The sequence below is a fragment of the Oxyura jamaicensis genome, assembly GCF_011077185.1.
Source record: "Oxyura jamaicensis isolate SHBP4307 breed ruddy duck chromosome 6 unlocalized genomic scaffold, BPBGC_Ojam_1.0 oxy6_random_OJ106709, whole genome shotgun sequence".
In the NCBI taxonomy this organism is placed as follows: Eukaryota; Metazoa; Chordata; class Aves; order Anseriformes; family Anatidae; genus Oxyura; species Oxyura jamaicensis.
The window spans coordinates 45,131-71,711 of NW_023304046.1; the positions used below are offsets into that span (position 1 = coordinate 45,131).

Here is a 26,581-nt window from a genome sequence, read left to right on the forward strand (position 1 = left end):
CCCATCTTAGTCTGTTTTCAATTTCGTGTATGTTGTTTTTAGGAAAGAAATTTTCTTGTGTTTAATTCTCAGATCAGGGACTTTTTGATGTTTGATTTTGGTTCTTTTGGGTTGAGCTTATATAGGATTTTTTTTTTTTTCCTGATTAAACACTGCTCATCTTTGTACAATATCATGGTTGCCACTCGTAAAGACAATGAATAAAGTGGATTGATTCCTAGAGCAACTTTAACTTAGGGATTCCACATGTAAGAGAGATGATCGAATGTGCTCTCCAGGACCCATCAGAAGGAAACAAGGAGGAAGAGATACAGGTGAAACAGTGGGAAATCCACCAGTCCAGGAGCTCAGGGAGGAAAAGGCCCAGCACCTGCCAGAGATCAGGTCCTCAGGTGGGAATTCAGGTTGTCTTCTGTTTAGACAAATGCAGTAGCAAATCTGAACTGAAGGCTTGCCATTAACATCTACAGCCACAGATCTGTGGAGACTGCTTACATCCATTATGGTCGAAAGTACAAGAGAATTGCACCTTATAGATCTTTCAGGTTTGGTCTCCTAGTAATAATGGCAGTGGGATTGCCACAGGGGTGGACTAGGTGACAGTGTACATGTTTGGGTACAAGTGAGCTTGGAAGTATGTCCCACAGCTTGTCCCAGGAGACTGTGGTTGGGATTTGGGGCTTCTAAAATGTTGATAAGACATTTTTTGACAAGGGAAGAAAGATCAAGGATCCAGGAGTAAAAGGCTGAAAATCTGGCAGGTCTGCAGAGCGGGAAGCCATCGGACACTATGAGTGCATGTGCACCAACTGCATGGAGGTCGTGCTGTTTGCAGGGGAGGGGGCCAAAAAGGGCTCTCTAGCTAACTTCTTTTTTTCCTTTTTTTTTTTTTTTCTTTTTTTTTTTCTTTTTTTTTCTTTTTTTTTTCTGTGACTGTCTGTAGAAACCTTTTTATTTCTTATTAAAAACGACTTCTCATTGAGCTTGTGGATCTCCACAGAGCTAATTTAAGCCCATTAACAATAGTCTTGCTTTACTTAATTACCCTTTGCACAATCATCGTAGGATTCCCAAGTGTCCTTGGGCCACAGGTTGAAGACTACCTATACATTGAAGGATAAGGTGTCTGAAGGTGGTGGTTAGAAATATGGAGCACAATTTCTGAATTAAGGAGGACCTCCTTATTATTATTATTATTATTTGTTGTTGTTGTTGTTGTGAGGTAATCCCTCTCATTTACCCCAGCTTGTAACTCTTTAGGGAAAAATATCACTGTGGTATGCCCTCCCAGGAACAGGGAAGTCTTGGTGAAAGGAGGGAGAAAAAAGATGGGAAATAAGAGAAGATTCTGCTTTTTTTTTTTGTGATTCTGGTGCTGGCAGCTTGGATTAGGATTATTAAACCATTTGTGTGATTAGCAGTGACTGTTTCTTACAGCTTCTTAGTGACTTATTTGTGCCATTTAGGGGGAGCCATTTAGTGATGTTAAAACTATTTTTGGTAAATCTGTAAGAAAGAAGTAGAGTCACAATGCTAATCATGCACACAGGTCTACAGAGAGCCCAAATCCTGAAGGATTTCTCGGTGTGGAAATTTGTGGTGTGTGCTTGCTGTGCTACCAGTGTGGGCCTAGGCACACCACGCCACATGCAGGTGGTGAGATCGGTCACGCTGTGCTGGCCTCCTGGAGCCCTGAGGCTCAGGATCAGACCCATCTGACCCTAAACCCCAGCAACCAAACCTCAAGAGGAGGGAAGGATGCTCTCTACAGTGCCCTACTCTCTGTACTGCTTCTCGTGGGTCCTTAACTTCTTGGCAAACAGGCACAGCAAGGATTTCTCTCTCACAGAATTTGCAAAGCATGAAAGAAGTGAGGAGAGTCTCAGTGCTTGTTTTGCCAAGGGAAATGTGGGTAACCTCTAACCGGGTGGAGAAAGATATTTGTCATCCCAAGGCAGAGGAGGGGAACAGTGGTTTTTCACAGGAAACCAGGTAGTGTTTGCTGATGTTCCTTCATGCTGCAGTGTAGGTACTGCCTGGCAGAAATGTTTTGGGAATTAGCAAAAAGCAAAATGGAGACAAGCAAGGCAAGTGTTCTCAGCAAATTCTGTTGGAATGTGCATTTTTCTTCATTATTTTCTCACTGAAGCGTGATGATATCTGATAGAGCATTATGGATGGGGAGAAGGAAGGGTTAGCAGAGCCTGAAAACAACAAGCTACTGCTCTGGCTGAGGAAGGAAAATGGAGATTCTGGCTGTGGCAGCACAGAAGCCCAAGGAGGGAGAACTGGGCTTAAGCTTGGATGAGGGAGTGGGGCTTGCAGAAAGACCCTTTCTGGGTCAAACATATAAAATCTTTCACTTCACAGCTTTCCCCCAGCTTAACTATGCAGAAAATGAGCATTCAGATGGACACAACTCCCACCCACCCCCTGCATGGATGGCTGTGGTGAAGGTGACTGCTATCATTTGTGGTGGTTTTCATCCACGGGTTTTCCTAGTCTTTGGAAGACGAGGAGGGCTAGGAACCAGCCTCATACAGTACATCTTGTGGACACCTGGCAGAAGCTGGAGACGGGCCTGTCATCCCACACACCAGATGGAAATATTTAATTTTTCACTCCAGCCAGTTTCGTGAAGAGGTCTAGACCATTTCAGTGGGGCGGGTGCAGTAAGACAAAAAATTGCTCTTTCTGGTGGTTTTGCTTTACAGAAAGCAGAGAGACTGAGAGAGAGATTTTGGGATCCCTCACAGGAATGTGGCCGTGAAGGTAGGCGCCAGCGGGGTGTCATGTGAAGGGAAGGGAGCTTAGTGCAGTGTGACAGCCCATGGATATTACCAACAGTCCTGAATTTCATATTCCTTTGGAATGAGAAGATCAAAGAGCTGTGATTTGGAAACAGCTAGAGGCCTGTCACGGATCATTAGGAGTGAACAACAACCTTGTGTCCAGGTGAAAATGGCTTTTGTGCGATTTGGTATGTGGTTTTTGGATGGGAATCCCCACATGCCCAAGGATTAGGCACACAATGCACAAGTCCTTTGTGAGTCTGACTAAGCCAAAACTCTGCTGCCAGGTGGGATTTGCCACTCTGAGTTACATTCCCCAACAGGGAATGAGGAGAGATGTGCTCCTGGGGTGACACAGGCTGGATGGGGATGGCCGAGGGAGCTGGCACCTCCAGCTCCGGGGAGGGTGCTCAGTTTGGGATCACATCTGTTTGAGTTTCCAGCTGTGAGCTGGAAGGGCAGGTCTGGCCTGAGAGCCCTTGGAGAAGAGGAGGAGGAACAGGCACGTGGCCAGCTGTGAGTGAGCCCTACCTGCCTGGGCTCACACCGTGCTGCAGGTGGACTGGGCCCCAGGTAAAGACAAACACAGAGCTGTTCTACCCATTTATGTGATGGTTGCTTTCCTGAAGTCTCTTCCGATTTCTGCGTGTTTATGCAGTTGCTTTCTGAACCCATACACCCTCTTAGTGTTCACATCCGTGGGATTATAAGTGTGCTGATGTCTTTTACAGGCACCAGCGTGGAATGCCAGACTTTCTGGGAGATTTCTATGCTTAAGATACCTCTGGCAGGATGCTAAAAAGTGCTTAGTACGAAGTCTGAGCTCAGCTTTTCTTAGATCTGCAGGTGCTGATATGGCCATTTAATGGGAGTAAAAATAACTTAAGCAAAAGCTGTCCTTTTATCAGCCATCACTACATCTTACGTGGTGCTCTTATTCTATAAATAGATGTCATTTTGCCCTACAAATAGTCAGGTGTTTTATAAACATTGTCTTTACCAACACCTACTATCTATTCTGTAGGACTAATCTGCGGAAAGCTCAAACTTTTATACCCTATAACAGCTTTCAAGTGCCCATAAGAGCATCACATTTGGTGTAAGGTCCAGTTATGATTTTTTTAATGGATATTTTTTGGTTTCATTTTGACTTTTTTTTTTTTTTTTCTCCCTCCATTGGCTTGCACTGGTACAGAAAATAACCACTGAATTGCATTTGGCTTCCCCTGCTTCCTTTCTCTGTGAGATGAGGTTACAACGACCTCATCTACCTAAATCAATAATCTGCACCCAAATCTAATAAAGATCTAGCAAGGCCTGTAAAATAGCATGCAGCCCAGATGGAAAGGGAGGCCCTAATGTCCAATCCACTCATTAGCTATTTATCAACCATTAATGATGAGAATAGGAGTGGCGTGGGGGGAAAGGGATGAAAAAGCAAGAAAGCAGAGAACCTGCCTGAATATGAGGAGGAGACAAAGATTATAAAGCAGTGTGACTCTGGCAGGGGGGAGGAAGGTACCTAAAAAGGGAAAATATGGGCATTTACTCGCAGAACACCATATTTTCCTATACAAAAGCTGAGTGTGTCTTCGAGCTGCTGTATGAGAGAACATAAAGAAAAGCTGAAAAACCTTTGGCTTCCCACCAGCTGACCCTGCATCCCTTTACAGATCCAAAAGCATTAAACTAAAAGGCAGTATTTCCTGAAACTGAATAGTAGATCCTTTTTTTTTTTTTGTTTCTTTCTTTCTTTTTTTTTCTCCAGTAAGAGAAGAACTGCTCATCATCTCATCACAGACCAGTCACTTGAGCAGGTTTAGGAAAAAAAATGCAATTTCCCAATTATTTCCTTTAAGGCCAAGACTTCTCTTTCACTTGAGAAAAATAAACGTATGAACTGGCCATCTAGGATTTGTTGTTGTTTTTTTCCACCAAATTGCTGAAGCACAGAATCAGCCAGGCAGCTAGAGTGAGAGGAGAAAAATAATTTTTCATCACTGTTTTTTGAGCAGAAACTGGCTCTCTGACAAAATGGCACTTTTTCATACTGTCAACAAAATGTTATTTTGTATTTGAAAACTAAAGTCACTCTTATTTTATTTTTTTCTTTTTCCTTTAAATGGCAACAGTTAGTGTTTTAGTGGTTAAGAATTTTTATACAGGTGTGAGGCTTTCACACTTTTTTGGGGAGGAGTGTTAAAATTCATTGGAGATGGGATTTTTTTTTTTTTTTTTTTTTTTCCAGAGCTGTAGAGCAGTAGAACAAAAGGAATTCAGCATCTCTCGAGTCTGTGGTATGCATAAATACAGCAGTGTTCCATGAAACAATATTTCAGATTCCAGCAATGCAGAACATAGTAACAATTCCAAAGAAAACAGGAAGCAGAAATAATTAGCTGAACACGAGGAAGAATCCCAAACATTGCTAAGATACCAAATGCTTTATGAAATTGTAGCCAAAAACCTGTCTCTAAGTCTTCGTTTAATGTTCTTTGGATCTTGCTCTGCAGATGAAAAGTCAAAACCAGTTGTAGTAAGTTTGTATTCTCTTTCATGAACACTGACTTCAACTTCATCAATTAAATAGTTGCAATCAGGTTTTCCTGTCCTGTGGAAAAAAACTGTTCCCAGGTCTGTACATCTCATCTGGGTAGCGGGCACCAAAGGGAGCCCGGCTGCACCCAGGGCAGGTTTGCAGGACAGGGAGTTTTGGGGGCCAAGTCTTTTCCCCTTTCACAGCATCTCCAGCTCATGCTCAGCTGTGTGTGGAGGGAAGGTGCGAGCAGTGCTGGCCCGTGCTGTGAATGGAGGCAGCTGTGCAGCATTTTTCGAGTTGGTGTGAGGAATCTTCTGCATCCTCTGCCAGTTTGCTCTTGCTGTTTAAAACCTGAGCCATATTTTCTATTTGAAGTCCTCCAGCTTTAGCTCCCAGCCCTGGGTTCTTGTTAAGCCTTTCTCTGCTAGATTAAAGAGCCCTTTATGACTGGTATTTTCTCTCCATGGAGGTGCTTAATACCCTGTAATCAAGCCACCCTTGGTCTTCTCTTTGATAAGCTAAACAAATCCTGCCCATCCAATTTCTCACTGGAAGCAGCTCCTTCTCACCAGCCTTTAAATCACTTTGGTGGTGGTTTTCTTCACAGGCTCAATTTTTTCAGTCTCTTCTGAGACAATACACTTCCCAAAGATGCTCATGGGCTCTCTGCCTCAGTCCCATGATGTAAAACCAAAACTGCTGCCCCACAGCACATGCTGAGTTGCCTGAGGTGCTAGGAGAGGTACTGGGTTCCTGCATGGAGCTGCCAGGCTGTAGGCGTCACCTGTATTCCTTGTCCCTTACTGTATTGCTGTAATAAAAGCATTTTTATCAATGGGCCTGGCTTACCAGATGAGTGGTTTAACTGTAAGATTTCGTGTCCTTTTCCAGGGCAGCAGACTGTTCTGCCCAGCCATTAGGTTTCATTCCTGCTCCTCCAATTTCTTTTCCTGTTGCGTTTCCTTATGTTTGTCTCCCTCAGTGCCAGTCCTGGGTTTAGATTCTCTAGAAAGAAGCTCATGAAGAGGGGATGCTTCTGGTCACATTCTTGGGAGGGCCATGGAGCATCTTTCAGGGAGAGACTTCAGGAAGGGAGAGATATGCATGAGCATGGCTGGATATGGTATGGCAGAGAAGGATGTTGGATGCTGAAGAGTCCTTGGCACACACATCCACCTTTCCTCTGTATTAGTTGAAATGTCTTGAAGCTCTACTAGCAGAGGTCCTCCCGGTGGTGCTTGGTGAGGAAGGACCCCACGGTGTGCTCTGCAAATCCTGCTCCTGTGTCCTGGTGAAGCATGTCCCATGCCCTCTTTTTTCACTTAGTGCAGCTCACCCTGCTGGTGGCTGCCGTGTACCCAGAGGGGTTTGCACTCCTCACAGAAGAGGTTTGGGATGAAATGTATTCACTTCCTTCTGTGAATACGTTCAAGTTTGCACGATAAGTTTTCTTCAGCTGTCTTTCTCCATCAGGTCTGCAAAGTTTTTTTTTTTTTTTTTTTTTTTTTTTTTTTTTTTCCCAGAGCAGTAAATCAGCAGGCTGTGATTAAAGATTTAAGAAGCTCCATCATTTGCCAGTCCAAAATTTAATTTATTGAAACATCTCTAACTAGCAGGAGGCAGCTGAGTCACGTTTTGTATTTCTCTTCTCCTGTAAGGAGTGGGACAGAAGACCAGAGACAGCATGTTTAAAGGCTTCCAACGCTGCTGAGTTTATATATCAGCCAAAGACGTGTGTAGTCATTCCCCCTCCCTCTTTCAGAGGAAGATCTTTTTCATTACACAGCTCTAGACCTGTACTTTTCCATTCACTGGTTGCTACAGTTGTTCTCCTTTTGTTTCCCACAAGGAAAAAAAATAATAAAAAAAAAGAAAAAAACAGATGGCTTTGGTGTTGTTTACCCCAGGAAACATTTTGAGCATTCAGTAATAAAACTGGAGGAAATCCTTCACTTCCTTTATGCCTCCTAGCAAGTAACCACATCAATATGAAGTAAGGATGTTTTTGGGTACTGACCCAGTGTCACCGATGAAAACACAGTCATAAATACTTTCAAGATGCAGTCTTGAATCAGGCTGGTAGATGAAGAAAAGCCACTTCTGTTTTGGAAAGGAATTCTTTCCTCCTGCAACCACTTTCTAAATTGCATCGACATTTAGCAATTAACATACAAAAGCTTTTGTATCCACAGGATCATTTTTCATGTCAATAAACACATTCCTTTGCTTTTTGGTGCAATGTTTAATAATTCTCATTTCCTATAGTGGAAAAGAGCCCTTGTACTGTATTTGTATTACACAATTTACATGGAAGAAACAAAGCCATATCTGATCGCGGTTATTAAATTAAGAACATTTGCATAAATCCCCCTTTTTTTCCCTAATCTGGTTTGCTGTCAGTAAACAGTGCGCTATCTAGGTTTAGCAAAACATTTGGTTTCTAGCCAGGTTTTTGGCTTTCCCCCTGTCCTTTTTGAAGCTCTCTTGGCAGGCGAGGTCTGCTTCTCCTAAGCTACCTGTCACCACACACGGCAGCTTCCAGCTCAGACAACGATCAGTTGCTGCTCCCAGTTCAGGGGCTGAGCTGTCAGTAAGTCGCTGCATCGCCGCTCCGGGATTCGGGACCTGTCGCTGTTCCAGCTGGGGCTGGGGGCTGGCAGCTCCTGCTGGGGGCTCTTCTTACACTGCAGAGCCAAGCAGAAAGTCCTCTGCTCCTTGTCTCCATGCAGGGAGTGTGAGGGGACAGCCGTGGGGTGGGACAGCGGCTTGGCACTGCCCAAATGGGATAATGATGGGCTTGTCTCCGTTGGGGCCCCCTGTTTCCAACTACTGTGGTTAGGACTGAAGAGAGAGGGTAGAGAAAACAAATGAGGAATGAACTATTACTTTTTACTTTTGCCTGGAAGGGGGTGTATGTGTTGAGAGAAATGATCTTCAAGGGTGTGGAGGCCTAGCCTTACAGATCAGGGGATATGTGTGCCTTAAAATTTGTGTGCCTGGTCCATGACTTGCTCCCCATGTACTCCGAAACTTCTCCTAAGTCTTTTCACACCACGAGCAGCCTGCCGTGGCTCAGTGTAGTTTAAGCAGTGAGCATTGGTGCCTGCTCACCCTTCTGCCTGCAGCTCGTGGGTGCACACTGAGCATTGGTGGGGGTCTCCCGTCAGAGCGGTGCGAGGTGAAGGGGCAGGCCTGGTGGGGAACAAATACACTAAAAACAAGGTCAGGAACTGAAGCAGGGCACCCAGTTTGTTGGTGCAGCCTGATTTCATCCCCTCCAATAGCAGTTCATGGTTGAAGGAAGGGTCTTTCCTTGCCCAGTACATTGCCAGACTGCTCGGGGCTGACTCAGGGTTGGAGAGGGAAAGGGGTGAGGCATCGCAGAGAGCAGGCAGGAGGGGGAGAGAGAAGGGGGCTTGGGATGCTGGGGAGCTGTAGCTTTGGGTTGGCCCTCAATAATGAGATCATTAAACCCCTCATTTATCCCCCTTCAATCAAATATGAAGCAAAATTAGAACCTTTGTTTGTTTGCCATTGTAGAGAGTAACCAGTGGGAGGATCCTGGATTCAGAGAGCCAGGCACTTAACGTGAAAATCAGTTTAGTGCAGTAATGTCATTACGTTTTATTGACCAAGCGTTTCCACGAGTGCTGAAAGGGGGTCATTGGGAAACCAGGATGAACGAGCATGATGTCAGTTGTGAATCACATCCTGTGTGCGCGGAACATGCCAGCCCCAGTTACCAGCCCCACCAGGCAGAGGGGCCTGTCTGTCCTACGGCACGCGTGGGAGCTGAGGCTGCTGTGATGAAAGGTTTTAGTGGGAAACTACAAAGCCATATTAGAGGAAACGCTTTCAATGTATCTAAATCAAGATGTATGGGGTTTTATTTCTGCCTGTTACATACCCCTGAGCTCTTTTGGACCAACTGATAGTCCTTAGACCAAGCTGTATTGCTTTGCAGTTTACTTATTGCAGGCTTGTGACTTAACTGTTAACAGAATAATATTTTCCCTCACATGCAACTTATAATTTGTTGGATGTGCATTCAGCTCCTGTCATGAATTAAGCTCCCAAAGAGGTGTGCCACTGCTTTCCAGGCACTTACAGCCTTCAACTGGCTGTTGAGCACAGCCAGATGCAAAGCGTTAGCACAATTGCTTGCAAATTCCTTTTCTCTCACATCCACACTCAGTTAAGAACTGAAATACAAGATCACTGTGACAGCAATAAAGCATGCTGTCAGCAAGACGTGTAAGTTACCTGGAAGCTGAATTCCATTTACAGGTGTCAGGGAGTTTGCTTTATGCATTTTTTCCTCAAGGATCAGCTTCTGTGATTGATTGTATTTGCGTCACATGAATCTCGTTTTCATTTCTGGCATTTTTATGAACCTTATGAAGGTGAGAGATATTGAACTGGGAGGTTTAGTAGAATGGTTTTCAGGTAGGAAGAGTAAGACTGGAAAAGATTTCCCGTGTTTGTTAATATTCAGCTGGGCTCGAATCTTTAGGTCTCGGTACTTTGCACTGGAGGCAATTCCAGAGCTTGTTACTCATAGGAAACTATTTTGGTATGTGTGTCCGAAGACATCAAAATATTTCTCATCAAAACCACCTAGATGACTTTTCCCACACTTTTGTAATTTTGGTTGCGCTGAACATGCACAACATCAGTGATCTTTGTACACAGGAATTCCTGGTGCCGTATGTGCTCATCCCCCAGGGCTAGTGAAATGGCCAGGGCGAGGATCTAAGCCAGAGCTCGGGGCCAGAGAGCTGGGGCTGAATTGCATTGCAGTAAGTAATGGTAGATTTCGCATTTAAACAACACTTCTCATTCAGTGCCAGAAGTGATTCTCTTGGATGTTGTCCTTGCTGTAGTCACATACCCTCATCTTCATTTAAATTGGGTAAATCACTGACTTTTCTGGGGAGTAGAGAAAGGAGCATGTCTGAAAATCAGGTCTCTTTTACTCTCATTTCTAGAATAGATGCAAAATGCTAGGCTCTAGGTAGTGCAAATAGAGCTGAGGGTCCTTGAAGTGAGGGGTTTTTGTCCTCACAAATCATCATTAATGAACAGCATTTGTGCTCCCCTTTCTCCTGCACTCAGTCTCCTCCCCGAGACCAGCAGTGACCTTCTCCCCTGCAGGACCCGCACCAACCCCATGCGGGGCAGAGATGGGGGCTCCGTGCCCGCGTTTGCTGCCCGCTGCTGGTGCTTGTGCTGCCAGATCCAGACCATACATCTCCCACAGTGACATTTCTCCTCATCCATTTCTGCCTTTAAGCAGATTATCATTTTCTCTCACCGTTTCTGTTTTTGGAGAATTAAAGGAGATTCTTGGAAGGGTTTGCTGCTAAGATTTGTGTGTGTGCACGTATTGGGGATTTATTTATTGTACTTCTAGCCACAAACAGTTTCATGTTTTTGAATTACTGCTCAGTCTCATTTAGTTTGGTTGTGACCTTGAGCCATACATTTCCAGGACTCCTGCTAATGGACCTTTTAAATGATGGCAATGAAATACACCAGGCCTTTTGATAAGGGGACCGTTGCTACATTGCATATTATTTTAATGTTATTCTACAAAATAACCATTACAATATCGTTATTATTTTTTAACTCTGGTTTTATTTTGTCACACCAACATTACAACAATCTACATTTAAAATATTTCCTCATTTGTGCAAAGCACATTTCTCTGCCAGGGGTAATGAAATGACCAAGCAGTGACCCTCATTTTTATGTTTCTCCTACTGTGAAGAGGAATTGAAGATGAAATGTAGAAGCTAATAGCTGTGCAGCCCCAGTGAATCTAGCAAATCTAAAGAGCCCAGCCATGGGATACATTTAAATATTAAAGCAGTTTTTATGTGCTCTAAACAATATTTGATGCATCTCTCAGTATGCTTTAATCTGGCTAAATGGTTATTGCGTTATGTGTCCTAGCTGTAAAAACTGTCGAGCTCTTTTGTGGTCAGGGTACCTGTCCCTGGTGCAATCTAGGTTGTACACGGGCAAACGTTAAGGAACAATCTGCAAAACTGATCTCAAACAGGTTCACGCTGGATGGAGCAGGGTGCTTATAAGCCATTCACATTTATTTAATACTTTCTTTCTGATGTGTAACGTGTTGCAATTGTGTATAGGGTAGGGAGGGTGGTGGGTATTTTAAGGGGGAAAATGGGAGCCTTTACCTTTGCCTGCCTACAGCATGTTTTTGTGTGTTTGCACGGTTGAGATGTCTTCTTGCCAGCCTCTTTGCTGAAAACCAGAAAATGCCTTTTTTCGTGTGGGATTCCTCTGCTTCCCATGCACAATTTCTGATGTTCTTCCTGGGGCCAGACCCTGCCTCACACAAGTGTGCCAGGGGCTGCGGCTTGAAAACCTCGACTTGAGGCTTTGGCTTGGTTGCTGGCTTCTGCATAAAGGCGAGTGTCTTCATTTCCTCTGTGCCTCGGTCTGTTTTGGCTGGCACCTTTGCTTCAGAAAGCAAAATGCTTGCTGGAGGCTGGCTGCTTCAGCTGACGGAGTGTCTCCAGGTAGGGGCATCTTGAGAAAGTTGTCTGCATGAATCACGATGGGCACAACTGAACCTCCTGCAGGTCTGGGGCTTTTGTGGGAGTTATTTGGGGCTTACAAAAGCACACATGGAGGTTTTCCTGGTTTTGCAGCCTTTCTGACAGAGCTTTCTGGTGTCCATTCATGCCTAAGCTCACGTTGTGTTGTTTCCCCGAGGGGCAGAAATAATTTCTTGCCTCCTTTCTAGCTGTTTAATTCATGAGACGTGTAAGAAACCCTTTGCCGTTGCTCTTGCTGTCACAAATTGGTTGAAATATGCCAGTGACCTCAAAAGTGAGAAGGATGCATATAAAACATAATTACTCCCAATTTCTGTAGGAAACCAGACTAAATATGGAAAATACACACATTCAGCTTTTTTTTTTTTTTTTTTTTTTCTTTCCCTATTTTTTCTAATAAAACCCCACCACCACATCCCCTCTTTTCCCTCCTACCCCTGAAGGAAATTGCAGCCCACCACACAGGGTGGTTGCAGTCATGCTAAGGGGACAGAGCACTTAGCCTCTGGGAATGAGGTTGCTGAATTATCTCGAAGTCCTAGCTGAAATTACTTTAGTGATCTCCTTCTAATCCCAAGTGAGCAGTGATCCATATTATAAACCCTTTACAGATAATTTGACACAGTTAGCAGATTCTGCCTCTGAGACCATCTTGTGACTGGGAGGGAGAGAGCGAGAGCTGAAGATGTTACCTGGAGAGAAGAGAAGGCATTGTGGGCATCCCAGGGCAGGGATGACTGAATCAGCCGTGTGGGGAAGCTGATGTTGTCCAGCTTAACCTGGGCCAGGCCTATGATTAATAAAGAAAGCCTGGTTTATCCACAGTCAAAGGGAATGTTTCCCTGCTTATATGCCAAAAATTAAAGCAGAACATTGCACACAACTCCGGTGCAGGTCTCTTACGGGCTCTATTACCTTTGGTCTATCCAGTTTTCCTTAAACAAAGCCATTTCCCGATTCTTGTAACCGGCCTTCCTATTCATAAGTCAAATGGAATGATCTTTGTGGGTATGACTCTTTTATGATCTTGCTAATGAACTTTCAGTTTTATGCTTCTTGTCTGATTAGTAATGCCAGAGATTTAACCAAGCAGAGATAATTCATTAGTCTGAGCCGTGGCTCCGAGGGCATGGTGTCACACCCGCCCTTCCCGCTCCTTGTGCTCCATTAGCTGCTCTGGGCTCTGACATCTCCTCCATTTCTTTCTTTTCTGAGGGAAAATGCAGAAGTCTTCTGCCTCCTGCATGCATTGGTCATTCTTGACTCATTGCCAGTGAAATTCATAGGATCATTTTGGAAACTCTTGGATGCTATTTTTTTTTTTAAGTCTAAGAAGTTTCATGCAGATCAGTGGCAAGAGAAGAAGCCTTTCATGGGCTCCGAGCTGCAGTGTAAAAAAAAGATGAATGACTAATTGTAGCTTGTGGATGCAACTGTGATTATTTATGCTACAGTTCCTTTCATTTTTTTTGATGCTGTATTAATTTTCAGCCCTTACATTTCATAAATTAAATATCATTTAACTGTCACTTAGGCAGTTGTCGAAGTCAGTGTATTGCAGAGAAGAAATGAGATTTCCTCATTGTTTCTATGAGAATGACTCTATGCGTGGCTCAGTGTGTTGGCTTGATCTTGTGCTCCCTGTTTGCCGGTCTTGGGGTTTATTCCTAGAGGTGCTTTCTGGGGCTGGGAAGCAGATGCTCAGTGCTGGTGTATGGGTTAGTGGACCGCCAACTGGCTGCACTCATTGGCATGTTGTACCAGTTCTGAATATGAACCTGGTCCCCCCCGTTGGTTGGTGAATAGGCAGCAGCTTGTGTGGTGGGGTTTCACCTGACAGAGCACCAAAACCATGGAAAGAACAGGTCTCCTTCCCTCTGGTGGATGGGTGAAACTGGTACAGCAGGGAAGAGAGCTGGGGGAAACGAGGGGAGGCTCATGGAGAAAGCGGTCGTGTGCAGGGAGAGAAGACTTGCAGGGGTGAGGGAGAGGCCTGTAACCACCATTGTCAGCATGGCACGCACCATAAGCAGTGGGTGCAAATCTGTATTCCTTGTGTACTCACAGCCACCACTGCCAGCCTGTCGTTGACACAGCCGATGCAGCAGGTGAAGACTTGGGGGATTCTGTGCAACCCCCCCCGTGCTTGTTAGCCCCACAAAAGTCATCCATTTTGCAGAATAGACACCAGTGATTGTCTCGTGCTGTGGGTTTTCCTTCCCATATACAGCGTGCAGGTGTTAAGGGACATGCCAGACAGGAGATGTCAGGATCTCTTTGTGGTTATTTCCCTGCTGGCTAACATGTGCCCTTCTCCCTTCAACTGCTGTTGCTACAGAGGGTAGGCAAGATCTAATTAAAGACAAGGAGGGATGGATCTGCATATGTTGCTTGTGTTTGGGGACTGTCTGGCTCGGAGGAGTAATAATTGGCTACAGGGCCTTTCACCTCTGTGGCATGGCTCTGAATGCAGATCAGCCCAGACAGTGACTTTTAATGTCATTACCATGTGACAGCTGTTTTCCGTGTGAAATTAGCTGGTCGCCTTAATGCTCTTCCTACAGGAAACCAATATCGATAATTACCACAACAAATGGTGCTATTAGCACCCTTTAAAAATATATATGATTTTAATGAACATGCTTCAAGTATACATATTGACATGTGTTGTAACAACACTGAAATCAATATCACTCCACTTAGCTCCGTAGTTAGGACTGTGTATATAAATACATGCTGTAAGTAAGTACTGGGGGTACAGTAAGATGCACTAGTAGCATCTAAATTGCAGGACTATCTTAGCTCACGGAAACTCCTTTTGGGTTCCCATCCATTATACTGGGCCTGTGAGCTTGTAATGCATTTGAAGTTACTGTGTGACTATCCCCTAAACATGTAAAAATCACAGTGAAGAAGAAGCATCAACAAAAAAGGTCAAGGTATTCAGGGAATAGTTCTTCTTGGTAAATGACTCCCATTTCCACGGTCAGAGCTGTAAGGAGAGATACCTCTTATTAGACTGATAGAGCTGAATGAAACAGATAAGCACATGGGCACATGGACTCTTTTTTCTTTCTTTCTTTCTTTCTTTCTTTTTTTTTTTTTTTTCTTTCCCCTGTGCCATCTCTAGATTAACTCAGCAGCCCAGCTCTTATTAAAAGCTTTTGCACTTTGCCAGCTGTACCTGCTTTGTCTCAAGAGGCATGGTACATGTCCTCCTGATTTACACCATCCGTGCTGGTGGCTGTGGTCTGAACTGCAGACCCTTGCAGAAGGAAGTTTTTGCCATTTGCTCTGTGGGGATAAAACAGCCCCATGAGAGACACCAGGGAAAAGAACTGTGGTGGAAGGTTGACCTCAAATTCTTCACTTGAGCCCTCTGATGCCTCTCAGAGTTGTGTTCTTCATCATAGCCCTGACAACAGCACTGGTACAGCTGTGAACTATCGCCTCTTTCTCCCACCTGAGGGGGAAGCTAAACAAGAGGTTGGGAATTTTAACTAAATGTGTTACAGCTGGAGAGCAATGCCACCAAAGCTAAAATCTTCTGTGGAAAGGCGTTTTTTTTTTTTTTTTTTTTTTTTTTTTTTTTTTTTTTTTTTTTAAATGAGCTTTTTGCTGCATGTCCCTCCAGGACCAGGGAGACAAAAAACACCTCCAGCAGCAGCCCATGTCTTTGCTGGTCACTGGCAGGCTGGGAAACCTGATTCTGTGCTACTGCTCTTCCTTGCTTGGTTTCACATATTTCTGCAAAGAAGAACAACTCCAGAACAAGAGGCTTGCTGAGAAAGGCACTGCCTCACTTCACTCTGAGGGGTGAAAAGAAATACCTGACCTCTTGCTATTTTCCATAAAGAGGAATTCTTTTCTCCCAGCAAGGCCTTTTCAAGGTGACCAAGGGAAATGTTCTCAGCCTGACTGTTCCTTGCTTATGGTCTGTGTAGATGTTTGACTTGGTTGATCCTGTAGATTTGGATGCAATGCCTTCCTCATCAAAAATCTTGTAATACTTATATGCTCATACACTATTATGGTGACTTGCTCTCCTCAGGTCAAAAATGATTACACCCCTATAATTCTGCAGTCCCCCATAATACATGAGGCTCCTCCTACTAGGTAATGAAACCATTATTCACTAGCAAATTGAACATGCAAGACCGCGACTTTTATAAACAGGTAGGGTGTTATCTGTTAGGGAAGAGAGCCTCCAGGCTACAACAGAAGAGCATCATTTACATGAAATGAAGGATGTTCCTGAGATCCTGGGATGACATGATAGCAGAGGTTATCTTTCATTGCAAGGACAAGAAGAGTGGCTTCTCAGGCTCAGCTTCTTGGGGGTCTCCAGAGTGTTTTTAAAATAGGTTAGAGAAGTATCTGTCAGGAGTGATATAGCCTGAATTCCTGTTCTTCACCCGCTTTCTGGGTAGGAAGAAGACCTCCTGAAGATTGCCCCAGACCTCTCTTGTATGATTCTGTGATAGATTCCTTCCTGGACAAGCACAGGAACCAGTCTCAGCCAAAGGAGGTGGAAAAGTTGCCTAACACGGGATTACACAGCAAGGATAACTCATGGATTAACTTGTGGCTGTGCACCTGCTAGCAGCAGACCATAGAGCAGACTGCAGACAGCTTTTACTGAGCAAAACCATCGTATTGCTAAGGGACCTTCTTCCACTCTGCAGTCCCTGCTCCTGGAGTCCTTTCTGCACTGTCCTTAACCTTGCTAGGAAGTAACAGTTTCAGCAACGTGTGTGGCAGCACTTTGGTGTTGGGGCTCCTTGGTTAGCCCTTCGTGCTGCCCTCTGCTGCGACCCCTGTGCTGCCATGCACCTGAACCTTGAGTCCTTTATAAGGCCTGGCTGACAGGGCCCCACAACACAGGCATGGAGGAGATGTAGTAGGTTGAGAAATAGTGAGCTGTACAATTGACCTGGGCTTCAAAATGTCTGATTTTACAGGTGAAGTACATGGTATGGTGCTCGGAAGTAGAGGGGTGGTGGTTATTTAGCAATCGGGAATGGAAAGAGTGTCTTGTGTAAGGAAAATTTAGTGACAGGAACGGGAAGAAGAAACCCAGGGACACGTGTTACTTGCAGAGGTACTCTGTGTCTCAGCAGGGCAGGGGCCTTTTCATTCCTGCCTCGTGAAAGAAGCAGCCTGTCCTACTCCAGATGTGTTTTATACCTCCATCACGAACTTCTTGCTGCATGAAAAGCAATTCCCTCACAAATGGCCCTTCATTAGCCGTGGGGTCATGTCAGAAACAATCACCGGTGTATTGCTGATGTGGCCAACACGTCTTGTGAACTCTCTGACCCCAGCAGTCAGCAGGATTTCTTTATGTGGAGCGCTAATACGAAAAGCATTAGCATTAATGAAAGAGCTCTCGACCTGCTTGGTGAGAGGGGTCAGCAGAAGTTTACAGACACCTTTGCCTAACATTCCTATCATGTCTTGGGTCTCATCTTGTTTTTCACAGGCTCTGATTAATAATATAATTCACAAGTTCTCCTATGGTCTTTCAAGCCAGCAGGAATCCAGAAAATCTGGAAGCCACCCTAACTGCCAGCCATCACCCATGTGGGGCTTGGTCAGCCTGCTCACGTTCACCCGCTTATGGAAGTGCACCAACTCATTGCTCTGCTGGAAGGCAAGGCAAGAATGGATTTACTGCAGCTAACTTTGAAAGATTTGTTGAGAAATCTTACCCTCCTACTTCTCCCGATATTCCAGGTCAGGAACATCCTCAGTGAATGGAATGGTAGTTTTCCTACATCTCTCTATCCAAAACTTTCTTCCCAAAGGGTGCAGTGGTACATGTTGAAGGTCCTGAACAGTCCTTAGCAGTTACAAAGAATATCTGAGAGGAAGAGAGCAGATGATACAAGGAGAGGCTTTTGTGCTCTTCACTGTGCTCCCCAGGTGCTGAAGGGGACCCGGCTGCCATAGCCTTGCGCTGGGAGCTGAAGGCTCGGTGGCTCAGGGATCTCCCAGCAAGCTGAGCAGGGAGAACACTAGAGATCTTTCTAAGTGAATGGCAAACCACTTTCACCTACAGCATGGGCTACCTGTGTCTATAAAGATGTGGGCAAATGTAGGTTGGAGTCTTGCATACTTTTGGGATTCCCGGTTCTGGTCTTTGCAGCACCAACTGGTGTATTATGTTTAATTTCTGCCACCTGCCTTATGCCAACTACAGCGCTCATTTAAAGCCTTGCTGAGAAGTTGGGAGTGGAGAAGCTATCAGTAACTGTTTTGTCATCTGTACAGAAGTGGTGGGATGTGCACAGGTAGGAACAATGACTGTGGCAGTCTCAAGACAATAGCATCTTTTTGTTTCTCGTCTGGAGCACTCTCCTGGCTGTCTGGCATCTCACGGAGCTGGTTACATTTCAGAGAAGAAATATGTGGATGCTTGCCCAAGCTATGGGGCTAAAAGTTCACTTAAAAACAAATGGCATTTCAGCTGTCTGACTCTTTGTAGGAGATATTTACTTACCCCAGGAAGGTGATTGTATCAGCTAGCTTGAATCTTAAGTGTCCTTACCGGCATGCTTTACTTTGATGGGAATAATTTGCTCACTGTGATCTCTCAGTTAACTTTCCTTTCCCGATTGAAATATACATTCGCTAGGATGGGGTAGCCAAACCTCAGCTTTGCTGAAGATGCGGGACAAGAAAGAGAGATGGTGATTCTGGCTCACAGGTCAGCCTTGTGGTGAGGCTGCCAGGACTGCCTGGAGCACAGACCCTTTGTATGACAAGTGTGGGGCTGACACATGCACCGTCCTCTCAAAGTCCATATCTACGTTCAGCCTCCAAGAGCTGCAGCTCTTCCAGGACCACTTACAGCAGGCCAGGAGGGTTGAACGACAAAGCATGGAAAGTGGGAGTGCTGAAATGCCATGGACTTCAGCTCTTTGATCCTTGTTGCCCAGCGTAATCAGATCTCACCTTAGAGAAAGAGAAGAGGCCGCCCGGGGAGAGGTGTGGAATATTTCATACCCCAGTTCGGGTAAACATTAGCTTCTGTGGGAGTAGCTTTATTTCTGGATTTGTTATGCTTGGTTTGTCTCACTGGCTTTAAATATTTGTACAAGCGGCTAGAGCTATGCAAACTGTGCCTAAAGGAAATGTGAAGCAGAGGACAAGAACTGGAGGTACCAAAATTTGTCATTGTCCTAACTAAAAATATTATGATGGAAACTGAAGAAATGTGGGAGAAGCACAGGGAAGAAATTACTTTCCTCCAACCTGAGGAAGTGAATGTCCGGGGAATGTGTTAGCCTGACAGAGAAGCTAGAAGTGAAAGCCCCTGTTTAAACAGGTTTATAATTTACAGTGTCTTTGAAAGCACTCATTTATTTGTGTTTAGACAAACCAGTAGGTAAGGAGAACACTTGCAAAGTTACCGCTCAGACATGTTGGCTTCTGCTGCGGTATTTATTGTCAACATTTACCTTGATTTTTTTGGTAAAGATTTACAAAAAGTACAGTAGCATTTTAGCAACTGTGCAGATCTGGTCAATATAGCCTCCGTCCCATAACCCAGGCCCTGAGTGGAGTTACAAATGCTCGTTGCCATTCACACGAGGCAGTGCCATTCACCGCTCCTACCGTGAGCGAGTTTGGGCAATGGTGCTGGGATTAGAAATGCCTAAGCCTGGGACACGCCACCCTACCGACACACAGCTTCCTGTCTCACATATCAGGTCACAGGACTACGCTCACAAGTGTCATAACTCTAGGTGAAAACAAGTAGGTGTTTTTTAAATGAATTGATTCTTTCCTGCCAGCTGCTGTAGTTGAAGACAATGCTTACTAAGAAAAATATAGTACTGCCAAATGGAAAACCCTGAAGAGCGGAGACCTCTTGATATGCAGGGAATGGCAGTGGTGGGGAATATTTGCTTGGAGTGCAAGTACACTGGGGTCTGCCCATGCTAAAGAGATGTTTTATTCCTGCTGCCTCCTTAACTGCTGCTTAAAAACAACTCAGCCGACAGTACTAATGGCATAAGCCTATTAGGGTGAGAGAGAAATGAGGGAACAGGTTTCCTCTAATGGCATTGTTCTGTAGACTGGTACCTGAAAATCATTTCCAGCTCCAGTTTTCTGAATGGGCAGGCGTGGGGGGACCACTCATTTTGACGTGATGCTAATGAAGCCTAGCTGCTGAGTTCATTCCCTGGAAGAAAGAGGAGAGGTAGCTGAGTGCCAGGATTTTTGTGTTCATGACTCGGCTTGGACATCCCAAGACTTCCCTCTACTCAATGAAGAGCTGCTTTTGTCTTCTTCCCTGAAGCCAGTCACTCACCAGAAACATAGCCAGTGCCATGTCTGAAAATTGTCTTTCCAGTGTAAGCGGAGGGATAGCAGTCAACCAGGCACTATTTTAGGGCAGTGCAGAAATGAAACTCCCCCCGCCTCATTCCAGTTCCTTGGGCCATCAGTTCTACCGTGTGAAACTCTGTTTTGATATTACTCATGGTTTCGGCTGGTTGGTTGCCTCCAGACTGTTCACTCATTCCTTTGATTGCAAGCAAGCAGAAATCTCATTCAGAAATAGGAAACGTTTCCTATTGTTTCATGAATGCTTAAAGGAAATAAAGTTAAAATATTCTGCAGAGCGAGGGAAAGACTTAACAGCCTGCCATCCCCTTGGAGCGGCATGTGGCTTGTTCAGCTCCAGGAGGAGCCTCAATTCATGCCCCCAGCTCCCTGAAGTATTCACGTGTTGTAAACTGCTGCAGACACTTCTGCGAGCTGGCAAAACCAAAGCCTGCTGAAACTTGCTGCATATGAGGGTAAGATATTTTCCATCCCTGCTCTTGCAAAGCAGTATGTCTCGGTGGATGGGCTTCGTTCACTACTGTACGCGCAAATACTCCTCCTAGGAAAACATGCAGGCTTCGGCAGACAGCACCTGACAGAAAGGACTATGTCTTTTGCCTCTCTCTTCCAAATGAATTCGTGAGCACAAGGAAAAAATGCCTTCAGGAGGTTTAAAAATAGTTCTCATAGCTGGAATATTTTTGCCATATTTCTACATAACCTTATCCACTCTTACTCCCCTGTTAAAAAGTGCAGCTGGAGAAAAATAACAGAAGCAGCAAGTGCTATCTGAGAACTATTTAACGTGGTAGCGTTGTTATCTAACAGGATTTGAAAACGATATCTTGGAAAATCTTAATTTTTAAAGCTTCGTGTTCTGGCAAATGGCTTGCTAGAGATTAGCACTGCAGTTATGCTTAGAGCACAACGTGCGTTATTCCCCGATTTTCCCTTTCATATAGCACATTATGCTAATCGCACTGTACTCCATTTTTCAATAAAAGGTCAACAGTGCACTGTTTGTGCAGAATGTGCAATTTAAACTTCATGTCTGTCATTAGAGATAATCTAGGTTTGCTGTATCAAGTGAGGTTGTCATAGAAACTAGACCTGAGATCTCTGTTTACAGCCTTTGGAGAATAAACACTTTGCATTTATTTCACTGAAAAATAGGCGAACAATTAAATAAGGTTTGAAAACAAAACCATAATGGCCCAGAGAGAGATGTCATTTATCAAAAATCAATATATGTTATGCAGCTGGTAAACTCAAAGCATTCAAGCAGTTGACTGACAGCAATAGTGAAATATTTCCCAGGGGGGAGTAAGAGAGTAACTGATAGTGTATCATAATGCCTGGAGCAGAATTAATTTAAATTTGCTAATAAGTTTTGTTCCAGGAATTACAGCACTGAAGAATATTTGTTTAAATTGTGCTTTATGTCAGGTAAGGCGCCTTTTTTTTTTTTTTTTTTTTTTTTTTTTTTTTCCTTGCTGGCACTGTGGATGTTTTTCATAGCACTGGGAAGCATTTAAGTTTTTTAATTTTTCTTTTCCCTATAACATTCTTGATCTTTCTATCATAACTAAGCTTTTCATTGTGGACTGTAGCAAGGTTTATGGGCATCCTAAAAATATCTCTGGTATCTGCAGCTTCATTAGTGAGCAGAAGGGCTCCAAGCTTACACCAGGGCTTTAACTTGCTCTTTCTGTGACATGTCATTAACTTGTAGAGCCCACCTTTGCCAGGCAATGGTATTTAGCAGTGTTTCAGAAAAGGATTAGGGAAGTATGTGGACAAAGATGGCTTCTGTTGGTATAGTACAGTAAAATCACTGAGTCTATCAATCTCTGCTCCTCAGGGCATAATCACATTGCCAGCTGGGTGTTTATGGAGGGCTTTTGTCAATGGCATAGCATTACTCTGCTGACAAGATGAATTATGTGGATTGTTTGTCTTCCGAAGCATCTAAATATTGCCTGATGTCCACACATACAGTCTCTTAAAAGCATGAATGGACGGTTTGTCTACCACAGCCTTAACCTCAAAGGTGCATCCAAAACAGGGGGGGGGCATTGACAGCTTTTGAAAAGGTGAAACAGGAAAATGAAGCAAATCTGGACACAAGACAGAAAAGCTGGCAGAACCCACAGCTAAGACTAGCTGAACAAAAAGCTTTTAATATTTTGCTGTGTCAAAGTAAGCGCTTCCCTCCCAGCAGACAGGTCACCTGGATTCTTCCAGGTGGGACGTGACCACACTCTGCTTTTGTGGTGTGGGGCAAGAGGGTGAAGCCTGGTGCTTTTCTGTGGGTGGAAGCTGCGCACAGCTCTGTTTGCTCCATTTCTGCCAGCAGTGAATGTGATCTGTCCCTAAGAGTTGACTCTGTTATCACATTCTCCTGGGAAACAAGAGGACAATTTTGCAAAGGGTCACCTTTGTTGTGTTATGTCACTGGGGAATTCGGTCTTTCAGGGCTACATAGTGCCCTGTGTCCAAACCCTGAAATGACAATTGCAACAAATACAGGCTGATGTTCTGCCATTTGTAAGGATTCAGCTCTGAGAAGCAGCCCTTGTTTTTTAGTGGAAGTGTTTTCTTACCAACACAAAAGTGCTTGCACAGTAATCTGTAAATGCAGTTTTTCTACCTTTTCAGAGCACAAAATCTTCCCGTACTTGACGTGTTTGCTCAGCAGCACAAACTTCCCTTCTAATTATCTGCTCTATTTGTGGTTCTTGACCTCAGCTGCATCAGTAACGTGGAAGGTCTGCGAATCAAGTCCTGGCTTGCTGAACCGCCATTTGGACAATTTTCATGATTCAATATAAAGTGAACCTGTGCTAGCAGGAAGATGGGCCTTGAAAAATATTTTCTATTATGCCTGTGCTGATGTCGGGTGGCTGGCATTGCACTGGATGGAATAACGAGAAACCCATCGACCGTAATAAGTTGTTTATCCAGGTCTTAACTTCCCTCAGAGGTTTTCCTGTAACTGTGTCATGTTAGCACAGGGGCCCCGAATCTACGGACACCTTCAAACAGAGAAGCACAAGCAATGGCAGGGGCTCATAGGCAGCATCTACACTTGACTGAACAGCCTCAAAGGTGTGGATAACCCCAGGGGACATCTGCCAGTGTGCCTGCAGGCTGGGAGCACAGCCGTGTCGGTGAGCAGTGTGGGTGTATTCCTGGAGCTGTGGGTGCTGGGGGCTCCCTGACCTTTATTGCACCAGGTTTTAATGCACTCTGCTTGTCACACTTTTGTTTCCACATGTCACAAAAGCTTAGGTTGGTGGGCATATCATGCCCAGACACCCCTTTCAAATGAGGAGACACTGGCATCAGGGCTAGCTCCTTGGTCTAAGCAAGGTGAACTGAAATGCATTTTACATGCCCTGGAGGGAAATCTGTACTCTGACATTGTCTGTGACAAAAGTCTCACTGATTCTGGAGAAGAACAGAATTCACCTCTGTATACACACTGCGGAGTGTGGCATTAGTCTTCGGTTGGAGAAATGACTGCCAAGTTGGAGGGAGCATTCTCACATAACCTTCTGTTATTAGGTTTCTTTTATAAGTATATGACCAAAAAATACTTGGCCTGTCAAAGTTAGTTGAGAGGCATGCTTTCCAAAGGCTTACTAGATGGGACTCAATTTTGAGCTACACTGCGGTTGGTTTTTGCTTATATATGAATCCCTTTGGCCTTTATAGGAGGGTGAGCGGATATCCAAGTGTACCCTAAACACCATTACTGTGTTTCCCTGCTGGCATCATTTCATTTTCTTTTGAGTATCTACAGTCATGTTCCCCAGGTAAATGATTTTCCTTGTAATTCTTTGCATGATAAGTGCTCCATTGTGCTCAGTGAGATTTTTCCTTTTCCAGTTTCAGGTGGAGGGAGAGCACAGATTTCTCAGGCTGTCCTGGTCTCGTTACGCGATGGAACTGCTGTCTGCTTTCAGGAGTTTTTTTCTGCTTCCACATTTGCACTCGGCTTGTGCTGGACTGGAGTATGTTAAGTGAATTCTATCTGGGGCCATAGATTTTGTTGATGTGGCACTTATGAAGTCTGAGGTACTTTCTGCAGTTATGAGTGCTTTTTAAATCCCACAGCAAGCTTTCTTTCACAGACTGAATGAAAAATGGAGACAGGCTATAGCTACTTCATTTGCACACTTCTCCAGGCCTTTTGAGTGGGCTCTGCTTAAGGGATTTTCTGGCCTTATCCTCTTGGTGGGAACATTTTGGCATGGGTGCTGATAGGAATAGGGTCTGCAGTGCCACGCTCCTCGGTTCTAATTCTCAAAGGTTCTAATGAGTTTTAATTTCTGAATGTCTCTGTTTCTTTATTTTTTTTCCATGTTTTGAATATAAAATACACCCCCCCCGCCGCCCCCCCCCCCCCCCCCCCGCCAAAAAAAAAAAAAAAAAAACCCTTGGAGAGAATTTCAGTTTGTCAATAGAGTTTTTTTCCAAGAGAAAATAATTCAGGACAGTCAGTGATCTGGCAAAACTGGCATCTGTGAACGGAGCATACCACAGAGCTCATATATGACCCCGGAGCTCAGCAGTTAAATGGTTCAGTCCCCAGCCTGGGCCAGCGTGTTTTGTACTGACACTGCAGGGAGAGAGCTATGGGGGAGGAGAGGGCAGAAGCTGCTCCTAATGTTTTTAATTTCTCATTTACTATCAGGCAGCACCATATGGAGCAGAATGGGGCGTATAGAAGAAAGAGGGATGGATGGCATTTTTCCCTTGAGCTTCTCGTAGAAGACAAGGAAAGTGAATTCTCTGCAGGTAGCTTGAGCCTTGCCAGGAAAGTGACTTTTATGATTGCTGATGGTGGTGAGGACTTTTTTTAATCAAATGTGTGGGCTTTGGGATTTTTTGTTGTTGTTCTTAATAGGATGAGTGGGATTGACTTATGCCACTGTAATATTTTTGTAATGTCAGTGCATTATTTCCTTACAGCACTCAGAAGTACACCAGGCAGTTGTCACAATCAAATATTATTTATTTGAAGACTCTGTAGGATGCCTGGGCATCTGAATGGCTCTAAAAGAAACACTGCTGCTTTGACTGATTGTGCAATGGCACTTTTCCTCCCAGCTGCATCTCATAATCTCCGACTGCCAGCAGACCTGTGGCGAACAGAGACACTTCCCCTGCTCAACTGCTTCTCCTCCGACGTCTCTTCCTCCCGCAGGCTGCATCACCTTTCTTCCAGTGACTGCTCAAAGACAAAAAGCTTTGCACAGGCTCAAAAGCCAAAGGTTTTGAGAATGGGGGAGGTGGAGAGGGACCTGCCAGAAAAGTGATGCCCTTGAGGAGGACGTTGTGCTGTTATTTCTGCTCAGATGGTGCTGGAGAGCTGGTGCGAGCCCTGAAGTGCTGGGAATACACAAAAAAAAAGTGTGAGTGGCGGCTTGGGACCAGCTTTTCAATGAATTTTAGAACTGTGCTCCTCTGGCTCCCAGCACCTCTGCTTGCAGGGTGCCTCTCCAGCCCCGGGGAGCAGATAAAGCTCTTAGCATGGCTACTTCAGCTCCCCTCCAGCCTCAAACACCGTCAGCTCAGCATGCTGCACATTTAAATGATTTAAAAAGCATTATTTGCCAGCTTCCTGCTTAAATAGGGATTACTCTACCTCCTATCTTATTGCTTGCGCTGAGGTCATTGTTTCATAGCTGCAAGGCTGCGAGCTCAGGACTCCAGCTCTTAATTAGGTTTTAAGGCTGCTTTCCTTATCCATAATGGATTTGCAATGAAGTCAGAAATGAAGAGTGAGGTAAAAGACTGGGTTGAAGGTAGCTCAAAAAACCCCTCAACTCTCTCTCATAAGTCTGATATATGTCTCCTTTGACAAAAGATATGCATACACATATCAAAAATGTTCATCTTTGTATGCTTTGGAAGTAGGGAGGTACTTGGTGTCTAGCTACTGATCTTCCTTTAGAAGCAGGTTTTACCTTCCCTCATCCATTCTCAAAAGCCTCAGCACGTTCTCCACAAAGGTAAATAGATGTTTTAAACAGGTCTGTGTGTGCTGGGGGTCTTGTCTGTCCTGCCTATTCAGGTCCTGTGAGCAGCAACATCTACCCACAGGTGCTTGGAAAAACCTTTTAGTGAAGCGGGCAAGAATGGGCGGTGATGGGTTTCATGCTTCTGCTCCCCCCATGCAGCATCTGTAACCTGAAAGAAGCCTACACAATCCCCAGTGAGAGGTACTGGAGGAATGTCTGGTGCTCCTCACAGGTATGGGCAGGGGGAAATGCGTGCACGAAAGGTTGGACGTGGTGCCTGGGGACATGGTTCAGTGG

General features: G+C 44.6%; 2 long non-coding RNA genes across 2 annotated transcripts; one reads left to right on the forward strand and one right to left on the reverse strand.

Moving 5' to 3' along the window:
* Positions 1–2,675: 2,675 nt before the first annotated feature.
* On the reverse strand, positions 2,676–26,581 carry LOC118157577. The gene is made up of 4 exons (XR_004746676.1): positions 25,719–26,581; positions 17,345–17,350; positions 14,792–14,798; positions 2,676–2,688 (listed from the first exon to the last, which is right to left on the reverse strand). It is a non-coding gene; the product is annotated as an uncharacterized LOC118157577 (long non-coding RNA).
* On the forward strand, positions 9,624–25,716 carry LOC118157578. The gene is made up of 3 exons (XR_004746677.1): positions 9,624–9,734; positions 23,973–24,073; positions 25,233–25,716. It is a non-coding gene; the product is annotated as an uncharacterized LOC118157578 (long non-coding RNA).